The 23550-nt window shown below is 41.7% G+C and overlaps 1 protein-coding gene, 1 long non-coding RNA gene and 1 pseudogene across 2 annotated transcripts in view; 1 reads left to right on the top strand and 2 right to left on the bottom strand.

Moving 5' to 3' along the window:
• LOC147872912 (cell division cycle protein 20 homolog) overlaps positions 1 to 23550 on the bottom strand; it is a 149676-nt gene that overhangs the window by 39120 nt on the left and 87006 nt on the right. The window lies entirely within an intron of this gene.
• LOC147872914 (uncharacterized) overlaps positions 461 to 23550 on the bottom strand; it is a 56500-nt gene continuing 33410 nt past the window's right edge. Inside the window, exons 4-5 of the long non-coding RNA XR_015536724.1 lie at positions 2933 to 3014; positions 461 to 2156 (exon numbers count right to left, since the gene is read on the bottom strand). This is a non-coding gene — a long non-coding RNA (uncharacterized LOC147872914). The remainder of the gene's footprint in view (positions 2157 to 2932; positions 3015 to 23550) is intronic.
• LOC147872915 (uncharacterized) lies at positions 10980 to 13620 on the top strand (annotated as a pseudogene).

The following is a 23550-nucleotide window of genomic DNA, read 5'->3' as shown; positions in this document are numbered from 1 at the left end:
AGCCTGCCTGCCAGTAATATACGGCGCGAGTTAATTACGAAATTTCGACATGTCTGTTAGTTCGTGATAAATGCGTACGCCATCGAATTCGGCAAGTTATATGATCGTGTAAGATGCGAGAACATCACAGCCATAAATAAATCAATATGGTTACGATTGGCTGGACATTTAGACAGCGTACATAACACGTTGCGTATAAAATATAAGCTGTTGGTGGGAGGCTATTCCATTAACAGACAACCAATTTTAAAAAGATTCTGCAAATCTCAATTTAACAATAACAAAACAAGATGGTAAAGTTGCGTCATATTGTGATATAATAAGTATATATTAAATCTAGGAACTGAAACACGTCGTGAAACATGAAAAAATGATGGTCTAATGTAAATCGAATATCTCGATAAAGAACATCATTTAATATTTTAAATGTTAATTATTGTAATATTTTAATATTTAATAAGAATTATTGTGATTAGACGGACAAGATTTAATATATTCTTAAGTTTCTTTGTACAATTTTATGTTGCAGGGTTTGTTTTTTAAATATTCCAATTCCTTGGCATATTATAATATCACGCCTGGTACAGTCATCAAAGCATATAATTTAATCGGTTACTATTCAGTATCTCTAATTGCAGATGCTCAAGCTTGGTAGGTTTCATTCATACAGAAATCATTCACAAAATTTGATAAGCCAATCCAAAATTCAAGTAGCTGTGGGCACAGAAATTGGAAAGTAGTGATTGGTTTTATGAAGAAGCACCATTGGGATAGCTGCGATGTGGTGGCACGCTAAATAGTGTTGAAATGCAATGTGCTGAATTCTTCCATCAATCGGGCGTTCTCCTTGTCAGTAGTCAAGGCGTCGGCATTGTAGCTTCTTGGCGGATGCCAAGGTGACAGTACTGGATGTGTTGCCATCAGGCTCTAACCTCTTCAGGTTTGTGAAATCTCAGCTGAAGGATGCTGTTCTGAAGATCATTCCAGGAGATGGTTTTGAGTGGTACTTCCAAGAACTGCACAGCTGACAGCAAAGTGTATAGTTGCCCAAGGACAGTGTTCAGTAATCTCAAATTTGCATCAACGGTTGGTGACAATAAATCCATATCAGAATTTTCTGAATCATCTTTATTAATGGAATGCAGCATTCCCTTCACAAATTGGACCCAGTTTCTTAATTGTCTTAATATAAAAATATAAGATGAGATAACTTTCCTTTTGAAGTAAACAAGGTTACAGTCTGAACAGGATCATCGCTTGGTCTGTGCTGTGCACTTGCATGGAATCAAAATATTACGTACACTAGCAGACCTTTCCTTTTTAGTATGCAATTTCTTAATTATAAAAAGGAAGCACGGCTATGTACGAATTCCCTTTAAAATCTTTTTAAGTTTATTTAAAAAGTGAATTTGTACAATAAATGTAAGTGCATGATGGCAATATGAGTCATGGAGAAAAAAAAACATCTGGCAAGAATACAGTCGGGTTAAGCGTCTAGACCAGGGGTCGGCAAACTACGGCCCGCGGGCTAAGAACGGATTTTACATATTTAAATTCTTTGAAATTTCAAAGTACGCGCTATAACAAAATTTCAAGAGAAGAATCTAACAGAATTCTATAAATGTCTTCCAAGCAATGAATACGGTCAACTAAGATCATATGCTCGGGGATTTATATCTGTATTTGGCAGCGCCTACCTGTGTGAAAAGACATTTTCAAAGATGAAATATGTAAAATCTCAATACAGGTCAGCGTTAACGGATGAACATTTACAATCAATTTCGATGTTAGGGAGTACTGAATCTAAACCTCAGTTTGGTGAAATGATATCTCATAACAGGCAATTCCATTCTTCTCATTAGTAGAGCTGTATTTAAAACAATTGTAGTCTACTTATTATTATTATTAAGTTACATTTTGTTCAATAAATTTGTTAAAACTTGTTTGTTTTTTTGTTACATAAGTAGGCTTACCTATATAAATATCCTCGAGTTTGCCTCTTGGCCCGCAGAGCCTAAAATATTTGCTATTTGGCCCTTTAGAAAAAAATGTTTGCCGACCCCTGGTCCAGACATGTGGACAGGCTGATTGAAGACAACAGGTTTGCAGATGCACCTCACCATTGCTTTCTGAACTGTTACTCTCAGTCTGAAGTCCTGGAAGCAAGCAATTGCATTTATCACAGATTTTTCGTGAATCGTTGATGTCGACTCAGCTGTCAAGTAATTCCCTACTCATGGAACCTCAATGGCCAGTACTGTCAAGAACGGCCCAATGCTTGATCATAACTATTATGTCCATGTTACATTCAAACATTCTCCTTAAGACACATTTCAGTATGAAGCTGTCGTCTGTGACCGACATAAAACAAAACTGCAAACAAATATCGCATGCGAATGAGTTTTTTACCAAGTCACACTAACAATATTTTTCTAGTGCATTCTTAGTTCCTTGCCATTCTCAATGCCTCTAGATGTATATATGTTGTACATATGAAGATGACATTTGGATCATTCAAATTAACAATTTAAAGTTTTATAGGAAATGGTCGGACAACATTTGTGAATGAACAGTTAGTAACATGTGTTCTCTGAACTGAACAAGTAAGCGTGAATAATGAATTGAGGAGAACAAAATGTCAAGTGCACCTAAATTATTTCCACTGACTTCAAGTCAATATTCATGTTCACGTCATACACTCTGGAGCACACGCATAACCACCTGTCCTATCAATTGACTGGTGTGGAAATGTTTGGGCACAATTTGGCTGGTTTAGAGAGATCTCTGCATGTTTTGACAACAAATGGAATTAATGAATTCTTCTCAGGCTACCAGCCATATCAGGTAGTTGAGAGTTTTGAGAACCATTTGTCCTCATTCTCAGTGTACTGAAGTAATGGTAGCCCAAGAATAATTCATTATACTTAATTACCAGTATTTTTTCCATAACGAACTCCCCTCTCCGAGTGTCAGGTTTGTGTATGAGGCTTCGTCAGAACACATCAGCACTGAATCTGTAAGAAGTAGAATGTTGTGTTGATTTTGCAGGATCAATCCCATTCAGTGCACATGTACCACTGTTCCTGTCAGTGCTGGAAGTGCATCTAAAACTCAGTTTTTGGAATAATCAATAGCTGCATTGTGTTCCCTTGCTTTCACATCATCAAATGATTTCACTTTCAGGGCTTCTTTAAATTCAGAAACAGATATGAGTCACAGGGAGTCAATTAGACGCCATCTCAGTCGTGGAATACTGTGTTTAGCAAAGTACTGCTGCATGAGCTAGGCCGAGTGGGAAGGAGCGTTGTCGTGGTGAATTTGCCACTTGGACTGGCTAATTCAGGCATTAGGTAGTTCTCAGGAGTATTTGCAGATAAAAATTATGTGCCTATCAGCTTGTCTGCATGTAACAACCTGAGAACTGCTGAACAGGGTTTCATCATATCAGATGCTCAGCAGGTTTTGCCAACATGTCTAAATGTTTGAAACTGGACAACCATTACAGGCAAATATCTACATGCCTTTCTGTGCATGAAAATGATGGGAAATCCCCAGCCAGCCAAAGAATCACATGAGGAAATTCTCTGTGACGATGTCTACCGGACACCCTGAAAATGTGCAGGTCAGAAAAGGTCATTGGTGCCTTCCATTCAAAAAGGGCAGATTCCACTGAATAAGCCAGAATTGGTATGACGAGTGAATTTCGTGTCTTGCTCAGAACACTTTTTTCCCTTCTACATAGCGTTGAATAAGAGGTCCATTGTGAATAATGAATTGGAAAGGATGTGTAAGGAAGCGGTCGTGGCCTAATTTAAGGTATTCCAGAATTTGCCTGGAGGGACTGTCACTCCTTGTGCATGCCAGCATTTGAAAGTGTAATTTTTGTTATCTTTCGTGAAAGTAATTACATTAATTAATGTAAATTATCCTATTCTTTTATTCTAACAATATGGGGGCTATTATATGTGGGCAAATCTAGATCATAGGCTCTTACTGTGACTGAAAATATTAAACTGTTACTTGTTAAGCATGGAGAGTGATGGGGGGGTGGGGGGGTGGTAAATATTCACCAATATTTTACCATAGCTCTAGATTGTGGTAAATACTTAGCTTCAAGCCAATGGTGTCCATTTGATGGCCCCTTAGGGCCAGTCTAGATCGGAGTCTTCCTGCTGCAAGAAATCGAATGCCAATCCAGTCCGCAGCACAACCACTACAATGAGAGCCTGTCGTGACCTTTGGTTTCCATCATGTAGCAGTCTATATTATGCCTGTCCTTTTGAGGTCGATAGAATATTAAAATATACCAACTCCGCCCTTGCAATAACCCAACAGACCAGTGTTTCATGCCAATTGTTTAGACGCTTCTAATATGTTTATCGGAGTGAGAAAAGGTAAACCTTTACGACTGGAACTGAAGTTCCTGAGTCAGAATCAATCTCGAGGCGGCAGCTAAAAAAATGATCTTGCCCTCCTAGGAATTGTGCCCGGTTGTCTCGGCTGCAACTTGGTCTCTATACAGCGAGAGCTAACTGGCTCCATATCATGGTTAGCACTATTCACTAAACCTGAAAGGGTTATAAAACAAAAGAAAATTAAATGGGTGTGTTCTTAAACTCCATATTAGGTGGAAAAGCAGTGCTTCTGGGGACCACTGAATTGTTAAAAAGGTGTTGATGGCAAGAATACAAACTACCTTACTGGAAATTAAATCTGGGAGTATGGGGAACATCCAGTCATTTCTAAGAAATTACTATCACAAAGACAGTACAGCATCCACTCAGAGGAACAGAGGGTAACAAGACATTGGAATAGCTAAATCCAATCTTTCTTAACAGTTACCATAATACACCTAATTTTCTGTATCTCTAAAGGTGTGTGAGAATATTATCTGTCAGGCACTGCCTAATAACTGATCAAATAATTTAATCCCTTAAGTCATATTCTCTATGAAATAGTAATGTATCTCCTCACTCTAACAAGAATATGTCAGTGTGTTATAACTTGTTCCTAGGTGCACGCAAGAGAGTCAACTTTATGCTCCGAGCACCACTTGCATGAAAATTAATCTAATCCACATGAGGTAAGGCATCTGGCTTCCTTCTGTCCATAGCCTTTCATAACTCAGAGCTCAAATAGCTCCACTCATTCTCTGAACCACACCACAATATAAGACAGCTTCCGAGGATTAAAATTGTATGACTGCACTGTAAGTCTTACCTCCAGGACCAGTTTTAAGTTTCTTACCATCAGCATGAGTTATGTTCTTATTAACATCATTCTGACTTCTGTTTCAAAGAAATTATGTTTGAATAATTCAGATCAATGCACTATACCTCTTCTGACATTATGGAACACAGAAACCATTTATTTCAAGTGCTCTGATTAACCAACAAAATTATCAAACCTGTGAAACTATGAGAGTCCTTAAAGAGCCTCTACATATGATCTTAATCTTTCCATAAAAACAATCGATGCTTTAAAGTTTGAAATGTTGAATGAAAAATATGGGAAACCTAAGGAGCTTTGACAGTATGGATCAGAGAAAGTATACAAGCCCATACATACAAACTGGTTTATTGTACAATACAAACTTCTACAATCACTTACATTTTACGGCAACTTATGGTTTCCTTCTGTAGACTGAATGTGCTGATAGACACTCATTAATGTTGTCCCGAAATTCACACAAAACAGATGTATCATGTATTTTACAACTTTAAATATATGCCCCCTCTTTGGAGGACTAGCAATTCAAACATGAGGACCAACTTCTTAATGTCAGCCAACCAACAGGAAGTACATAACCAGGCATAAGACTGAACTGAAATGGGGTTCTTTAGTACAAATTTTGGTGTTAGGATTCCGCTACAAGTGCAGTTCCCACTTCACCTCACACACGGTGTCTTCACACAAAAGAAAGAATTGAGTAAAAGTCATACAAAATTTCTGAACGATTCCTTCACCAAACGTGACAACAGTTTGGCCAGGGTGTGAGAATGCTGAGCCCAGGACTTCATGGAAGCGCTGCCTGGCGTGTGGCTTCTACAGCCTTTTCTGAAATAAATGTGACTCCTTGGGGACAAAATAAATACTCATTCCCACACAAAAAACAAACGCCTTAACGTGTGTCTTCCCTCAAAATTCCTAATTTTTCAACGAAATGAAACTATACAACATGTGGATAGCCTTTACAATACAAGGTCATTATACATCTAATTACTACAAAATCAGACAGTCTGATTTTTGTATCACACTCTCTTTCACACATCCAAGATACATTACAGTCTCATCTATTTATCTCTCGTTGGCTTACGGGTTTTTACACCGCGTCAGAGGCCACGTAATATCTTCTTGGCTTACGGGTTTTTCACACCACGCCAGAGGCCATGCACACTCATTCAAAATCATTCTCTTGGGTTTCAGTAGGGAAATATTAAACCAATATAATAATTTCAGATTTAGGTAAAGTCACAATATTAATGCATCTCCAAAACTCTAATTACGGCCAACATTCGGCTTGCCATGACAGCTCCTGGTCAACATTCTCACTTATGTGAACACACTTTTCCTTTGTCGTAAAGAACTTCCTACATTAAGACACTTTCTTTAAATGGCATTGATTTAACTGTACGGCTAAGTGACAAATAAAATTAGGAAATACAGAGTGATCAAAAAGTCAAGCAACCTGTTCCTGACACACGGTCTAAAAATAATAAAAAATAAATTACATTGAAATAAAAAAACATACATTATGTCTCAGAAATATCCACTGTGCTCAGCAATTCACGCATCCATTCTTTAAATCATGTCTGAAAAGGCCAGTGAAGTGCAACTTTGTTATAGAAACGGTTCATGTGACAATATTCTCGATTTGTTTGGCACAGGAGAATCAGAAAATGTATCATTCAGAAAAAGTAAGTTCAAAGCGAGATGCCATATGGTGTTTGACGACGAGCACTCGTTACACTTATGAAAAAGATCTCTTTGCACTTACACTGTTAGAAAACAACAGACTGTTGTATGTAAGGAGCTTACAACTTCAGTGGGTTTTCTTGCGTGAATTTAGTAAAAAACTAAACTGAACATAAAATTACACATGAATTACTCAACTACATCTCACTCTCAGTGTCTGCTCAAACCCAAAGTACAAACACATCAGGTAATATGTAAGACTTGAGGTTCTCACAGCGGTGAGTATGAAGATATCAGTCTTCTGGGTTATTGCGCTGTGTAGTCCGGTCGATGTTAACCAACGTTTCAGAGGTCATACTGCCTCCGTCATCAGGGCGATGAACAGCGCAATAACCCAGAAGACGGATATCTTCACATCAGGTAATAGTTTTGACACCAAAGAAACATTCAATCTTAGTGTGACTTAGTTCCACACAGTTTTGTTCTGCAAGGCTGAGGCAAGAAATATGAATGACCCACAAAAGGCTTTTCTGTTCCATCTTGGCTTATGGAATGGAGCTCACAGCAGCTGCTGCTTCTTCATCTCAGGTGAGTGCTTGGCTCATCCAAGTTGACTTGTGCTGATGCCTTTACCCCTCCATCTAGTCTGTACACTTATACACTCCTATGTAACACAGATTGGTAACTGGTACAGTACACATTAAAACAATGGAAACTTTCATCCAGAACTTGACGGTTTAAGGCTTTCAGTTTCATTTGTAAATCCTGAACACTGACATCTTTAAACTGAAAATCACTGAAATCCACAAAGCTTTCACCAAATTAATTAGTCATATTGAACTGCTGAGTGTATAAAATTCCTCTTTTGAAATCCACTGATGGCTGATACTGATTCATTGTGATAACAGTTGTGCAGTGAGTTTGTCAAGGCATAATACATCAATATCAATATTCTGCCAGTGTACTAGTAGACTATGTGGGATTTGAGGTTTTCATGGCGGTGAGTCTGAAGATTCCAGTCTTCAGGGTTGTTGTGCTGTGTAATCTGGTAGATGTCCAACATTTCAGAGGACCATGCTGCCTCCATCATCATGGCGATGAATAAGCCATGTGAGCGGAAAGCGCTAGATTTATAGGAACAGGACATAGAGTGAGGTCCGAAAGACAGCCCTTTTGAGGGCCTCAGGGGTCCATCTGGTGTGACACACAGGAATTGGGTGATCAAGATGCGGGGGGAAGCAGGAGAGTGGAAGGGAGCACTGGTCAGGGCAAGATTTGTCTGGAAAAGGGCAGAGTATTGGTGGGTGGGATGCTTCCAGAGCCTTAGGAGAGAGTGACTGAGAGGCTTCCATGACCGGCTCAGGCGAAGTTCATCCTCCCTGTTGACGTTATTGGGATGCAATTCAATTTTGATGGCCTCCCTGATCATCCGATCCATGTATCCAGATCTTGTCGACAGGATAGGGGTGTCCTGGAGTTGGATGCGGAGGCATGGATTGTCTTTGTTTCTGTCAGTTGAAGGTGTTTTGTACACACGTCAAAATGATATGCGAGTAAGTTCAATAGCTTTCACTACAAAAGCCTTAGATTCAAAAGCAGTTTTCTTATCTTCCACAAGATTATGTTCCGTTGTTTTTGGACTATGGCATATAAAAGCCCATACATTGCTCAAAGTATGAAGGATGCTGTATGACTGATGGAAAATGAAGGCTGGCAACCTTACAAAAGAAAGTCATTTGAACCTGGAAAATGATTTCTAATCCCTCCAAAGTAAAAAGTGGAAGCATAAGGCAGTCCTTGGAGTAACCACCAATCAAGTCAGATGGGCAGCCTACAATGTTGTTGAAGTTGAAGGGATAAATTATCCAATTTATTTATGAAAGTCAACGTCTGGTTGGTATTGGTGGTTGAAGAGTTAATGAAACCCCAAAGTCAACACTGAAAATGTGCTGCCTGCAAGTAAAATACAGTGCAAAGTGCCTGGAAACAATCCATCTGCAGAAATATTTTCTCAAACTGGGCCTACACCAGCAACCTCCATCACCCTGTGGTTCATGTGGTGGATTGTATTTGGACAACAATAAGAAGAAGAATGTTGTCAAATGGATTCACTTATAGTGATGGATCAATTTCACTTCATGTGTGATGGGTGTGGGGACTCAGAAGACTGCATAATTACAGCACGTCCACAAAAGTGGTGGCAACGTCAATTTTGAAATTGCGCTAAACTAAACAACAATATGGGGTTACAGGCCAATCTCATTTTTTAAACCAGGCCACGTTTCTTCACGTTTTGCATTCACTACCAAGACTCCTCAAGAAAGCAATTAAAACTTGTACCGAAGAATTTACCTAATGACAGAATTGTTTATGTCACATATTAAAGTTTAAAACTTGTTTTAAATTTATTAATTAAAGCAACTAATTCTGCACTCTTTATCTGACTCTAAAGCCAAAAGTATATTAATAAATTTGAGGAGATTGTCGATAAGTATTAGCATAAAAAGTAACCTGAACTTTGATTTAGGAAACTCCCGGCAGTGAGTCCAATGATGGCTGTCTTCTGGGTTGCTGCATTGTGTAGTCTGGTATACGTTTTCTAGTGTTCCTGAGGTCCTTGCTGCCTCCATCACCACGGCGACGAGTTGCATGGTGCTAAACTCAGAAGACAGCCATCTTCAAATTACCGCACGTTTCCCCAGCCCTTGGTAACAGGCCATAGTGCAGTGAAAAAGGCTTTCAACTGCAACTAACTTTTCAGAATGCCTGTACCTGAAACTGTTGCCACAGTAGTCGGTACTCTCAAGACATGTCCTCAGCAACTCTTTGCAACTTTCTTTATTCCTCTGAAACAGAAAATATCCAGAAATGTTGGCTGGTGCCCCGTACCAGACTGGTGACCGCCGCGCCCCCAGACCTCGAAGATCGCAAAGTTCCATGGCTACACCACCACTTCTCAGAAACAGCGCTGCTGGGAGACTGAAACAAGAACAAAACCTGCGGGACACGAGGCTTATGCCTCGCCGCTGCATTTGCTTATGTTAGTGTGACCTAAGAAAACTTAATGTCTGTCTGTGGTAACTACAAAATAAGGAACCACTGCGACTAACAATATCGACAAAGTAGGAATCAGTCCTATGATTTGGTGAGTTGCAACTCTTGTACTTGGTACAACTCATGGTATTTATCGGCCAACTTCAGAGGCACGTCTGAGAATATCCAAATCTACTTTTGGTTCCCAATGCATGGACAACCACTGAAAAAAGTTGTGAGCACATGAAGACCATGAAGGAAAGAAAATCTGCAATCAGTGGAGAATGTGTAGTGCCCAATCCATTTGTGTACAAGATTGGAAAGTGTACACAATTACATGCTAACGCAATAATAGTGAAAGTATGGAAGTCGCTTAAAGTGGCGGCCACTATGTTACATGGGCTACATCACAAGTTGGATAATTCAAAATGGTGAACACAAGAATTCAGTTACAAAACATTTTGCTGTAGACCACTCTTTCCCACAAATAAATGACGTGGAAAATGAATTCTGTTTCCTGTAAAGGCGATTATTTCTGCAGGAAGACTTTCAGGGAGGGACAGTGCGTCCATAAGGGTTACTCAGACCACGTAATTGCTAATTCATATTTTTTTAAACAAGTCCAATTGAAGTGTAATTTCGCGTTCTACATAATGGATAATGTGCGGTCCAAAAGTTTCCGGACTGAACTTTTTACCGCTTTTCTACCAACGCCATCTTCCGGACCGAGGTTGAACCACGTAGTAGAGACCCTTTCTGACAAGGGTGCGAAGTGGCGTTAGTGTCGAGTTGTCTCGTACGAGCAATTCTTGTTGCGCAGTGTCAAAGTCGTGAGATGGGCGCGAAGGAGGAACGTGTGGCGATTAAACTTTGCTGTAAAGCCAATATTTCGGCTTCAAAGACTGTGGAGCTGATTCAGAAGGCTTACGGTGATGCAGCGGTGAGTGGCACAAACGGTTTCGAGAGGGCAGGGAGTCAGTGAACGACGACGAACAAGTCGAACCGATAAAAACATTACCGCCGTCGCCAAAATGGTTCACCAAGATCGAAAAGTGACGTCTCGGTTAATAGCAGACACACTTGGCATCCCGAAAACAGTGGCTCTGCGGATTTTAAGCGAAGATTTGCGAAAAAGGAAAACTGTGCGCCAGATTTGTCCCGCATGCCTTGGGGCGAGCGAGTTGTTAAACATGATTAACAGCGAAGAGAACTTTCTGGACAAGATCATTACAGGTGACGAGAGTTGGTGTTTTGCGTACGATCCCGAATTGCGCTTCCAAAAATCAGGAGTGAAGACGATGTTGATCGTGTGACCTGACAGCCAAGGCGTTGTGCACAAAGAGTTCGAGAAGCTGAGAACTCTTTTTGGGCAGAATAATGGACCTGTCGTCTGACAGAACACTAAATAATAATAACGGGGGACAGCACCTATCAACACAAAACCGCACAGGCTACCCGAATCCCAAAAGGCGGAGGTAGAGAGACAAGTGACTAGATTGGTAGAAGAAGGAACAGTCCACTTTTGATAGGACCAAAGAAGTTAGACGCGGGTGGAGAGGAAACCTGGAGGCCGGCGTCCGAATGAGAAAACGGTGGGAAATGCACACCCACGTCCTGACACATCCGAGATATTGGATCAATTAGGAGAGTCCAAGTATTTTTCGTGCATGGACATGGTAATGGGACACCACCAGATCGAGCTCCGGGGAGAAGACAGAGAAAAAACCGCAAGGTCACTGGGCCTACAAGAGACTACCTTTCGGGTTAAAGACGGCCTCAGCAACCTTTCAGTCTATGATGAACAACGTCCTAAGTGGCTTAACAGGTTCGTGTTCCTAGACGACGTAGTGGTATACGCGAACACAGTCTGTCTGTCCAATGGTGAGCCAAATTATTATAGTCCCGCCCTCTTTGTGCAATTTTAATATCCCCCAATCTATGCCTATCAAGGAACTTATTTTCGAGGTCACTTGCAACCACATTTTGTAACCCTGTGTCGAGTAGTGCGAAGGTCCAGGGTTACAGTGGAGCGAAGAATAAACACATACGTGGATGTTAACAGTCTTTAGTGCAGTCCATCAATGTTTGCTCGATATTTATGCTCTGTGACGTAGTCCATAATATTTCCGTGGAATTTCTAGAAGCTTCCATCACTGAATTAAGTGTGTGATGTGTAACGGTTGCATAAGTATTTTGAAAAAAGTTTTGAGAGTTGTAATTAATAACTTGCTCTTAGTGTCATTTTAGTTTTAACATACGCGGTTAAGTTTGCAACCAACTTCGGTCAATACAAAAAGGAGAGGAAGCAGTATGTAAGAAAGAGAACAAAGTTAAATTTCCACCAGTAAGCAGGTAGGGTAAGTTGCATGTAATTCATCAGTTGGAGGAGGAGTTGGAATTACAAGAGCATGTTTTGAGCCTGAAAGCCAGATGGTGAGGTGTCACCCAGCAGATGGAAAGTACAGAGCCGGCCTCATGCTATACAGAGGGAACGTCGTGGCCCGGGATGCCCACGCTTCCGAAGCGACCATCATGAATGAGCGCTCGATCCACTTCGTGGACGGGTTTTCATCTCGCTTCACTGTTGGCATCAACTGTAGTTCCAGGAGACCTGGGAAAGGCACCGCGTGCACTCTGCATGCTATCCAACACGACCGCCATTGGAAAGGTCTTTGCTCAGATTAGGGAGGAGATCTGGCATCCCGATCAACGGGATTGTGACGGAGAAGATTTGTAGATTTAGAGCGTGGCCTTGTCCAACCTATCAAGATGGACTAAGCCAACAACACAAATTCACCTGTACATGCGTTGTACAGAAACAAAAAGGTTCATCAGAAGACAGGTGAGTTTGGGGCATGCGACCCACTGGGTCTACGATGAGCGCTGTGTTTGTGGCTATCATGTGCTTAGGCATACCAATAGGTGATGATTTTCTGTGGTCACAGAAAACGGAGTTTTACCAGACCCCCGGAAGGTAGCAGTGATTGAAAACTTTCCAGGACCCACAACTGTGAAACAGGTAAAGAGTTTTGTGGGAATGGCGTCTTACTACAGGAAATTTATCTCCAGGTTTAGCAAGATCGCAGCACCATTGCACGCCCTGTTAAAAAAGGATGTACAATTCGTTTGGACGCCCGACCTAGAAAATGCCTTCCAGGCACTGAAGAGGAAATTGATTTCAAAACACATTTTGCAATACCCTGATTACTCTAAGGAATTTATACTAACAACAGATCAAGGCGATTCTGTAACAGGGAACAATAGGAAAGGATTTACCAATCGCCTACATTATTCGACAAGTGAGAAGGAGCTTTTGGCAATCGCATGGGGAGTAAAGCACTTCAGACCCTACCTTTCCGGACGGACATTTAAGATATCCAGTGACAAAAACCCTTAACATGGATCATGAACATCAAGGATCCGGGTTCGAGGTTACTGCAATGGCGAATCAAATTGCAGGAGTATGATCATGAAATTGTATATAAGGAAGGAGCTGTGAACACTAACGCAGACGCTCTAAGCAGAATCAATAGTGTAACCCTGGCTGGCAATGAAACGTGGGCGAAAAGGCACAAATCCTGTACGAATATCACGATGCTCCACTGGGGGGGCACCGGAGGTATGAACAAGACACATAGAGCCATAAAATCACAATATGAAAGAGAAAGTTGAGGACTACGTAAAACGCTGCCAGAGTTGTCAAATCAATAAGGTACTAAGTCCAAAGGTAAAAGTCCCCATGGAGATTACCACAACCGCGAGTAAGCCTTTCGAGATAAGTAGCCTTGATATAGTTGGTCCTCTAGCGGAGACCAAGAAGGGAAATAAATACGTATTAACGTTCCAGGATGAACTCGGTAAATTCATAACGGCAATCCCTATCGTACACGGCAGGACTCTGAAACAGTCGCAAAAGAATTCGTAATGAACATTATTCTGAATATGAGAACGCCTGAGAAAATCTTGACTGATCAAGGGTCAAATTTTTTAAGTGAGGTCTTTAATCAAAATGCTTCAAACAACTCCGTTCCATCCAGAAACCAATGGCGGTCTGGAACGCAGTCACACGGTGTTGAAAGAACACCTCCGGCATTACATCAAGGAGGGTCACACGGATTGGGGCGAGTGGATTCCGTATGCTGTCTACGTCTATAACACATCGGTCCACACAGCTACTGGATATACCCCCTTTGAACTCATGTACGGTTTCAAGGCCTCCACGCCATCAACACTCAGGGGAAACCCTAGTGTACAATACAATACGACGATTTACTTATGGAATTAAAGAGCAGATTGCAAACCGCCCACAGCGTGGCTACGGAAAAGTTAGAAAATATAGACAAAACATCGAAGGATTTTACGCTGTTTGTGGGGGGACAAGGTCCTCCTGTACGACGAGACAGTGAAGCTCACAATGGCTGGGGCCCTATGAAATCATTAGCGTAGACAAGGTAAACGCTACCATTAGACATGAACAGGCTAAAACCCTTCGATTAAGAACAGTACTACAAACCGCCACGACCGAAATATACCTCGGTAAATGAATAAATCAATTTTGTCATTAGAAATAAGGGAAGAAAGTATTACATTGTAGAAAGAAAATGAGTTTACACACATTCATTCCTTTTACAGATGAGATCAAGATATATGTGGGTAATCGGAGCATTACTGATATACGCAGTTGGAACACGAAAGCCTGAACGACGGATTGGAATATACGGTGGAAAGATATGATGTCTCGCCAGGAATTTACTACGAGAACCTAGGAGAAGCCAGTTTATTATATAACACAGAGTGGAAGATTAATAGTTCACGTAGACTTAAAAAGAGACAAATTCCGAAATAGAACGTGTTAACTCATTATGTCACGCCACTGAGGTTAGGAATTGGACAGATTGCAATCATTTTCGCGAAATGGCAAAAGATAAGTTTTAACCGAATCCTAGAAAGTGAGGAACAAGTAGTGAAGGAGTTAATCGGAGACGGCCAAAGTTTAACTCGCAAGCGAAGAGGAATTTTAAATTTTGTGGGTGAAACTAGCAAGATCTTATTAGGCACATTAGATAATGACGAAGCAGAATATTATAACGAGCAAATTAGACGGTTCGAAGACAATTCTGAAGACCTGACTAGCCTTATGAAGCAGCAGCTCTCTATTGTCAAGGCATCACTGGGAACAACAAACGATAGTTTCCGATATGGAATATAATGGCAAATTAGTACAAGATGGGTTGACCTATTTAGAAACGTTCGCCTCAGAAACTCGAGCGCAACTAAACGTATTAACAGTTAAAATATCAATTGAAGGACATATCACACACGTTAATAACACTCTCAGCCCGATACAGAGGAATTTAAATCTTATAGTAGATAGTGTTTTAAATGCTCAGAAGGGTATTCTAAAACCACAGATAGTACCCCCTAGTTTACTAATAGAAACCTTAACGAAAAGTATTCCGTCTTTTCGTAAGGACACCGTGGCACCCTTCACATTGAACAAGGATGCAATGAATTTGGTTTATCCATCAAGAACAGTATTTTAGGGTACATAATAACTATACCTTTGGTAAACAGAGAAACATTCAGAGTGTTTAGATTGCTTCCATTACCAATATCGGTAGGAAATGATAAATGTCTATATAGAAACAGGGAATCCTATATTATTCAGTGACCAGTCCAGACAATTCTACTTCAAGACTAATCAAGATGAGCTTAGCCCACTGTAAGACACGAGAACCAAGGTCACTTGTGTGTAAACGACAACCGGTCATATCCAGTCACATGCAAGAATCTTGCGTCGGAAAACTATTACAGCCTAGAACAGACACACGGATTGCAAAAATCGCTCACACAGTTTGGACACAACTAGAAAAAAAAATGAATGGCTGTATTTTATTCCTTCTAAGGAACCAATAGACACCATATTACAAGGGGTACAGCCAAGCAGCTGTACTGCAAACTACAACAAAGTATGGAGAAAACTTGTTATCCAAAGTGAAATCAAATTACGAATGCTCTGAAAATCTAGGTATTTCAATTAATCTTAGCAAAATTGATTTCGATATGAAATTTAAGCACGCGGTAACCCACGTACAAGACCTAAAGCTAGCCAGCTTCGAGGTCTCCGAAACTGCTCAAGGAACAAGAGTGGAAAAATTCACACATAAGCACGCATAACGCTTGCTCAGCAATTTTGTACGTTATTCTTGAAATACTTTGTCTCGTACAAATCGTATAATTTCTTTTTGTTTCACTGAACAGAAATAATAACCTCAGAGCAGCGACAGACAGCACTGGGTTATCTTCAGACACCAGTGGAGCCAGTAAAATAGTGAAAATAAATATAAAAACACGCAATGAGAGTTTAGCCGTAGCACAGGAAGAGATTCGTTCCTCTTCGAAACGACCACGTGCATCTGATAACTGATAACGGTCTGTCCTTTCATTTGTTACGTCGTCTGACAAGATCCCACTCAACCCCGTTGTGGTATTGAAGGAGATGGCCTGCTCCTACTTTTAGAGCGGGACCTACCCAAGAACGTTCCTACACGTTTTCCTGGGTTCTCATTAAGCAAGATAAAGAAATCGTCTTGAAACGTCAAGGAACTGGCGAGTCTGAGGCATGCGACCCACTGGGTCTACGACGAGCGCTGTGTTTGGGAATTTGTATGCTATCATGTGCTTAGGCATAGCAACTGGTGATGATTTTCTGTGGTCACAGAAATGAGTGGCTATATTTTATTTCTTCTAAGGATCGCATCACTATCCGGTGTCCTCATAAGGAACCAATAGACACCATATTACAAGGCACGGGAAAACTTAACAATCAGAGCGTCGTGATCACAAACAATTAAAACTCAAAGTCACAAACCAATCGCGGCATCCAAGCAGAATCTCATTTCCGAAATGGAAAATAATACAAAAAAAGAACTTCATAAAGAATTTAACGCGTTAAAACACAAAACCGCATAGGCTACCCGAATCCCAAAAGGCAGAGGTAGAAAGACAAGTGACTAGATTGGTAGAAGAAGGAACAGTCCACTTTTGATAGGACCAAAGAAGTTAGACGCGAGTGGAGAGAAAACCCGGAGGCCGCCATTTACAAGGTCTTCAATCAAATTAGAGACTCTGTCGCCACGTTTTACAATACACCTAATGCTGAACAGTTCAGGGGTGAGGGTATGAATGCACTAGCTGACCTTGCTCTCGCAGGCCTGGTGAGTGATTACAAGAAGGTAGGCGGGCATTCTGTTTAAGCGCTGCCATAGCGATCATCAAGGCAGACGGCTCGATCCAATTCGCGGACGGGTTTTCATCTCGCTTCACTGTTGGCATCAACTGTAGTTCCAGGAGGAGACCTGGGAAAGGCACCGCGTGCACTCTACACGCTATCCAACACGACCGTCATTGGCGAGGTCTTTAATCAAATTTGTAGCTCTTACGACACATCCTTGTATACCTAGGTAGAGTGGTCTGAGTGCGGAGTCATAATAATCACATATATGATTAATTATAAGGTAGAATCATTAAGTTACTAATTAAAGTGTAATAGTTATATTGTATACTTTGTACAGAAACCAAGACTTTCCATTTCCAGCTGTTGCAGACAGGGGCGACAGGAAGCCATTATGGTGTCTGCTCCAGATAAGTTTATTGAAAAGGGTTCCAATTATATTCACAGACAGAGAAGGCCTGCCGAGGTCAGGACGCCCGAACTTCGACAGGGCAAGGGGTCGCTTTCCTAGGGGTTTATCGCGTCCTCTAATTAGATCCAGAACCACGCCTTGGGGCGACACGTTACAGCTGGCATGTAAAAAGCCGCCACTGACGTCACAAGGGTGACATCGAGATTTGCTTATAACCAGTGAATTACGAAGACACATTGGACATTTCACGTTACTCGTCAGGGGGAACCTCTGCTGGTCTACGCATTTATCTATACATAGCCAACATTCTTTGTCATACGACTGTACTCGACTCAATTATTAAATAAATCATCAACCTTCCAACGTCTTCTCGTCAGACTAGGCATTAACCTTAAGCTGTGTATTCAAACCTACCATCGCCGACCATCATTGTGGCCCTACAGAAGAGTCCACGACGCTCTGTAGCACTCGGCATGCCAGATAGGAATGTTAGGAGAATGTGGATTTGCACTTTGATCCATTCAAAATTCAAATGGGGCAAGAATTACTGCCTCGTGATCTGAATATGCGAAGGGAATTTTGCACCAAGCTAACGGAAATGATTGACACACCATCGCTATTTCTCGCAAACTTGATAACATCAGATGAAGCCCATTTCCATCTAAGCGGGTTTGTTAATAGGCAGGATTTCAGGTACTCGGCAGAAGACTGTGTCAGTCACCTTTGTATAGCCAGAAGGCCACAGTCTGGTGTGCGCACAATTCATTTTAGGACCACAATTTTTTGAAGACAACAACGGACATGCAGGAACTACGCCGACGCCACGATATACGCTTAGTATGGTTTCAACAAGATGGCGCGACATCTTACACGGCACGAATCTCAATGAACACAGTTCGACAAATGTTCCCAGGACGTGTCATCTCGCTCTCTAGATTCATCCCCGTGTGACTACTTCTCATGGGGATATTTAAAGCACAAGGTCTACGAGAATCGACCTCACACCATTGAGGAATTGAAGGAATCCATCAGGACTACCATTCTGCAAATTCCAGTGGAAATTCTGAGGAAGACAACGGACTCTCTCAGGCGACGTGCAGAGGATTGCCATATTGGGCAAGTTTGTTACTGCTGACTAGTGTGTTTACTAATACTGTTTGGTAATATTGTGTTGGTTGTTTGTGTTCTATGTGACAAACATGCCACAAACGTGGATTCAACGTCTGACTATGGAGCAAGCCATTCAAATGGCTGAGCAGTTGAACGTACCAGCAGGAGATTCATTGGAGGAGATTAGGGCGCGCTTAATGGATAAGTGGGCTGAGATTGAGACCATCCTGCCTTCAAGCTCTGAAGTTCAGGTGAAGTTAGAAAAGGTTACCCCGGTTAGTGCCGCTGCTAATTCTCTGGTGGATACCGCTCTTATGCAAGTAAATTCTGATGCTGCGGTTGGAAAGATGAGAAGTCGTGTTGTGTCCGACCTGGTGAAAAATGTCCCTTTGCTTCTCAATACTGATCCTGAAGACATTTTAAAATTTCTGATTCAACTCAAGGAAGTTCATGATTTAAAATTGGTTTCTGATTTTGAGTTTCTGTCGTTAATTGTTGGGAGAACATCTGGTAGAGTGGCCCAAATTATTGGAAAATATTTGGTTGGTAAGCCCGAGTGGGGTACATTCCGTTCTGAGTTAATTGCAACTTTCTTTCCTCCCAGGATTAGGGAGAGATTTCTGGCTTCGTATGTTCTCGATCGTTTTCAGGCAGCAAACGAAGAACTTAATCAATATTTGATGGCTGTCGTAGCTGCAGCCGACATTCTTGGGTATGGGGGTCCAGAACCTCTACTGGTGAATAGGATTCTTCAGAATCTCCACCCGTCAGTTAGGTCATATCTCCAGTTTTCGGATAAGCCGACTTCAATTGGTGAGTTGTTTTCCTTGGCGACGACTGTAGCGGAAGCTGTGGCTGTTGAGAAACAGCGAGATACTGCAGGTAGATTAACTTCAAGTTCAAGGCCAAATCCCAAGGTCGTTCCTGTGACTTGTAGTATGGTTATTACATCTCCTGGTAGATCCTTAACTTCTCGTGTAACTTATCGTTGTGGTGGTATAGGCCACATTGTAAGAAATTGTCCGTCAACTCCGGTTAGTGGTAATGTTGACCCTAGGAGTCAGGGAAACGCCGAAGGCGTTCGGCCAAGACAAGCAAGAAGGCTGGAAACCGGACGCCAGTGAATATTAGGTCTCCTAAAAGTAACGTTAGTAGTCCTTGGGTAGTTGCGGTCATTAAGGAATGGCGCTTGCCCACTGTTTTTGATTCTGGCTCCTCTCGATCTTTCATAAGGCGAGATGTCTTTGAGCGCATGAAACAACTTGGTCTTCATCATACCCTAGAATCGGTTCAAGATAGTTGTGTTACAGCAAATGGTCAATCTTGTACGATGACATAGGCCGTGGTGTGTTCATTCAAAATTCAGTCCTTTTCTTGGAAATTTAAGTTCCTGGTCTTCGACCAGTGTCCCGTGCCCTGCATTTTGGGAGCAGACTTTATGTCATAAGCTAAAGTAAGGTTAGATTTTGCGAGTCACAGTTTTGGTTTTGCTCCTGATAAGCAATTTGAGTTTTTACCTTTGGAATCTTGCAGGAAGCAGTTTAATGTTTTGCCATGTTCTGTTGACGTCTTTGACAAGTTAGTATGTCAGTGTCTACCTATGTTTGATGCCGAGAAGGTAGACGATCTTGTGTCGAGTTTTCCCCAGTTGTTTTCGGAGAAATTAGGTACCGTAAAAGGAATGGTATGTAACATCGATTTGACGGATGAGGTTCCTGTCCGGAGTAGGCCGTATCAGGAGTTATTGGATAAAGGGGTGGTGTAGAAGAGTCAGTCTCAGTATGCTAGTCCCGCTTTCTTGGTTCCAAAACCAAATGGATCTCACCGTATGGTGATTGACTACCGCCTGTTGAACAAAAAGGTCGTCTTTGATACTTTTTGCAATGCTAAGGTTTTCTCGGTTTTAGACTTGAATTCTGCATACTACCAAATTCCATTGTCTTCTAAAAGCAGGAAGGCGACTGCTTTTGGTTTATTTGAGTTCACTAAATTGCCCATGGGGATTAGTGTTGGTTGTCAAACCTTATGTCGCGTGGTAGATTCATTATATGGCGATATTAAACTGAAATTCGTATATAACTTCATGGATGATCTTGTAGTTTATTCTCAAAATCTCGACGAACATCTTGAACACTTAAAGGAAGTGTTTCGACGCTTGGAAAACGCAGGTTTTACTTTAAATCGCAACAAGGTTCATTTAGCCCAGTCCGAGATTAAGTTCTTGGGACATTCTCTGTCGGCCCAAGGAGTGAAGGTTTTGCCCGAACGAGTGGAAGTAATTCAGAAATTTCCGACGCCTAAAAATCTAAAGGCGGTCCGCCGCTTCCTAGGAATGGCCGGATTTTATGCACGATTTGTGCAGAATTTCTCGCTTTGAAGCGTAAGAACGCTAAATTTGTCTGGGGCGAGAGCCAGCAAACTGCATTCGACCAGCTGAAAGCAGCATTGTCAACACCTCCTGTGTTGCAGGTTCCTGATTTTTCTAAAGAGTTCGTTCTTGTAAGCGACTCAAGTGATGTCGCTATTTCGGCTGTTTTGCATCAGAAAAGGGATGGCGATCTACCTCCCATAGCGTATGCCAGTCGTTTGTTGTCCCCAGCAGAAAGGAAGTATTCCATCTATGAGAAGGAATGTCTTGCTGTTGTGTATGGGTGTGAGAAGTATCGTGCCTATTTAGAGCACAAGGAATTCACTCTACACACCGATAATCAGGCTTTGTCTTGGCTTCTGAGACATGTGAAAGAATTAGGTCGAATTGGCCGATGGGTATTGCGTTTGACTCCTTTTAAATTCAAGGTTTGTCATATCCCTGGAAAAACCAATGTGGTGGCTGATTGCCTGACTAGGCAATATGAAGAAGTGCCAACTGATGCTAAATTCTCTTCCTGCAGCTTTCCAATCCATTCGTGAGCATCAATTGAAGGATACCTTTTTTGTGTAGAGATGCGTCAAACAATTGATGCATCGGATCCGAGTATACGACATTTTAAGTTGCATAATGATACGTTGGTCTATTTCCCCTCAAGAGCAAAAGGAAGGAGGTTTGTAGTTCCTGAATCTTTGAAACCTATGATCTTCGAGTATTTCCATGACTCTACCTCGAGTGCTCATTTAGGGATGACGAAGACACTTGCGTCGCATTTCTAATGTCTTCTATTGGCAAGGCATGAGGGCAGATGTCCTCGATTACGTGAGGAAGTGCCAAGCTTGCCGACGAGCAAAACCTGCTCGAAATACTCAAGTCGGATTACACCAGAGTCGAGTAGTTACTAAACTTATTGAAAGACTGTTCATTGATTTTGTGGGACCCATCGTTCGTACTCGTAAGGGAAATGTTGCCATTTTAGCTGTCTTAGATGGTTTCTCCAAGTTTGTGTCTTTGTACCCCGTGAGGAAGATAGAAAGATGAAGAAGTTCTTTCCTTGCTATGGGATTCCACAGTGTATTGTTTCAGACAATGCGACTGTCTTTAAGTCCAGAGCTCTTTATAACATGTGTTTCTCTTGGGGGATTCAACATGTAACGACGTCTCCATATTACCCTCAAGTCAATCAAATTTAAAGGCGGCGTTGAAGATTTACCATCATTCTCAACATACACGCTGGGATGAGAATCTCCAATCCTTGTCTATGGCATTCAATTCTGCCTGGCATGAGTCAACAGGAGCTACTCCAGCGAGATTATTCCTTGGTCGGGAATTAAACCATCCCCTCGGGTTGAAATGGGAATTGTTTGATTTAGACATGCAGAAGGATTCTGTAGAAAAAAAGGATTTTTGGGCCGATGCCCTGAGTAACCTTCGTAAGGCTAGAGAGAGGGTAGCCAACAGATACAATCAGTCAAGGAGGCAGGCTGAGTTCCGTGAGGGAGATCTGGTATTGGTGAGGCTTCACTCCACCAGCTCGAAGTTGTTGAAACGCTCTGCGAAGCTTGAGAATGAGAGAGAGATTAGTGTGCGGATGGGTTGACAATGAATATGCTTGGTCGTTTGAGAATGCATATAGTTCTAGATGGATTTTGTGAAGTTAAGAAAAACGTGTGAACCGTGCCATGGGGCACCTGGTGTTCTGTTGAAGTTGGACGATTATATGTGTCATCACATCACCCTGACTGAGGTTTTCTGTGCTTTTCCTCAGTTGTAAGGCGAATGCCAGGGTATAATCTAATAGGGGCACGGCCCGCCACCCCGGCTGAAATGATCTCCCCCCATGCCGCAGAGGCCTTCAGCCGAAACGGCCCCTCAGTCTCTGGGTTCAAACCCCGGAGTTCCAACCTACCAAATTCTTTTGGACAACTTGCCTGACGGGATAACCTCCCATCAGCAGCAAAAGATCCCAGTTGTAATGGTCGAGGCTCCCGCCACGACGAAACCCCGTTAGCGTTAGCAAAATTTCCGTTTATTAAATTAAGACCGTGAATCATTCCCAGCAATGCGCCTTGTGCACAGGAATGGTGTCACCTAGGAAGGGACGACGCTCCGCCCTTAGTTAGCTTTTGGGTTGGTTGCTTGCTTTCGTCAGTCTGGAACGAATTGTGCTGTGAAGAGGTTATGGATAAAGTACTTCGAGATACGTTTGTTGCCTTATTTAGCAAAAGCCTTTCTGAATAACTCGTGGATTTACGTTCTATGAATCAGTAACAATTTTGGGACTGTCCCGCACTCGTTCGATTAATATTCCAATTTATAATTCAACTTTCGCTGCCTGGGACAGCGAGGTCTCCTGTTCACAAAGGGTTTCCTATTTAATATTATTGATCATTACATTTACAGGTCATCATTTACAATTGTGAGAAGGCTTATTGCAGTGAACCGCTGTCTCTTACGAAAGTTTACCGCGGTTTTAAA

The sequence above is a fragment of the Zootermopsis nevadensis genome, unplaced genomic scaffold (genome assembly GCF_977971745.1).
Source record: "Zootermopsis nevadensis isolate Lab colony 2312 unplaced genomic scaffold, Znev_1.0 Znev_ptg000023l, whole genome shotgun sequence".
NCBI classification, from domain to species: domain Eukaryota; kingdom Metazoa; phylum Arthropoda; class Insecta; order Blattodea; family Termopsidae; genus Zootermopsis; species Zootermopsis nevadensis.
The sequence above is the reverse complement of the archived record's forward strand: the minus strand, read 5'-3'. Positions and strand labels throughout refer to the sequence as shown.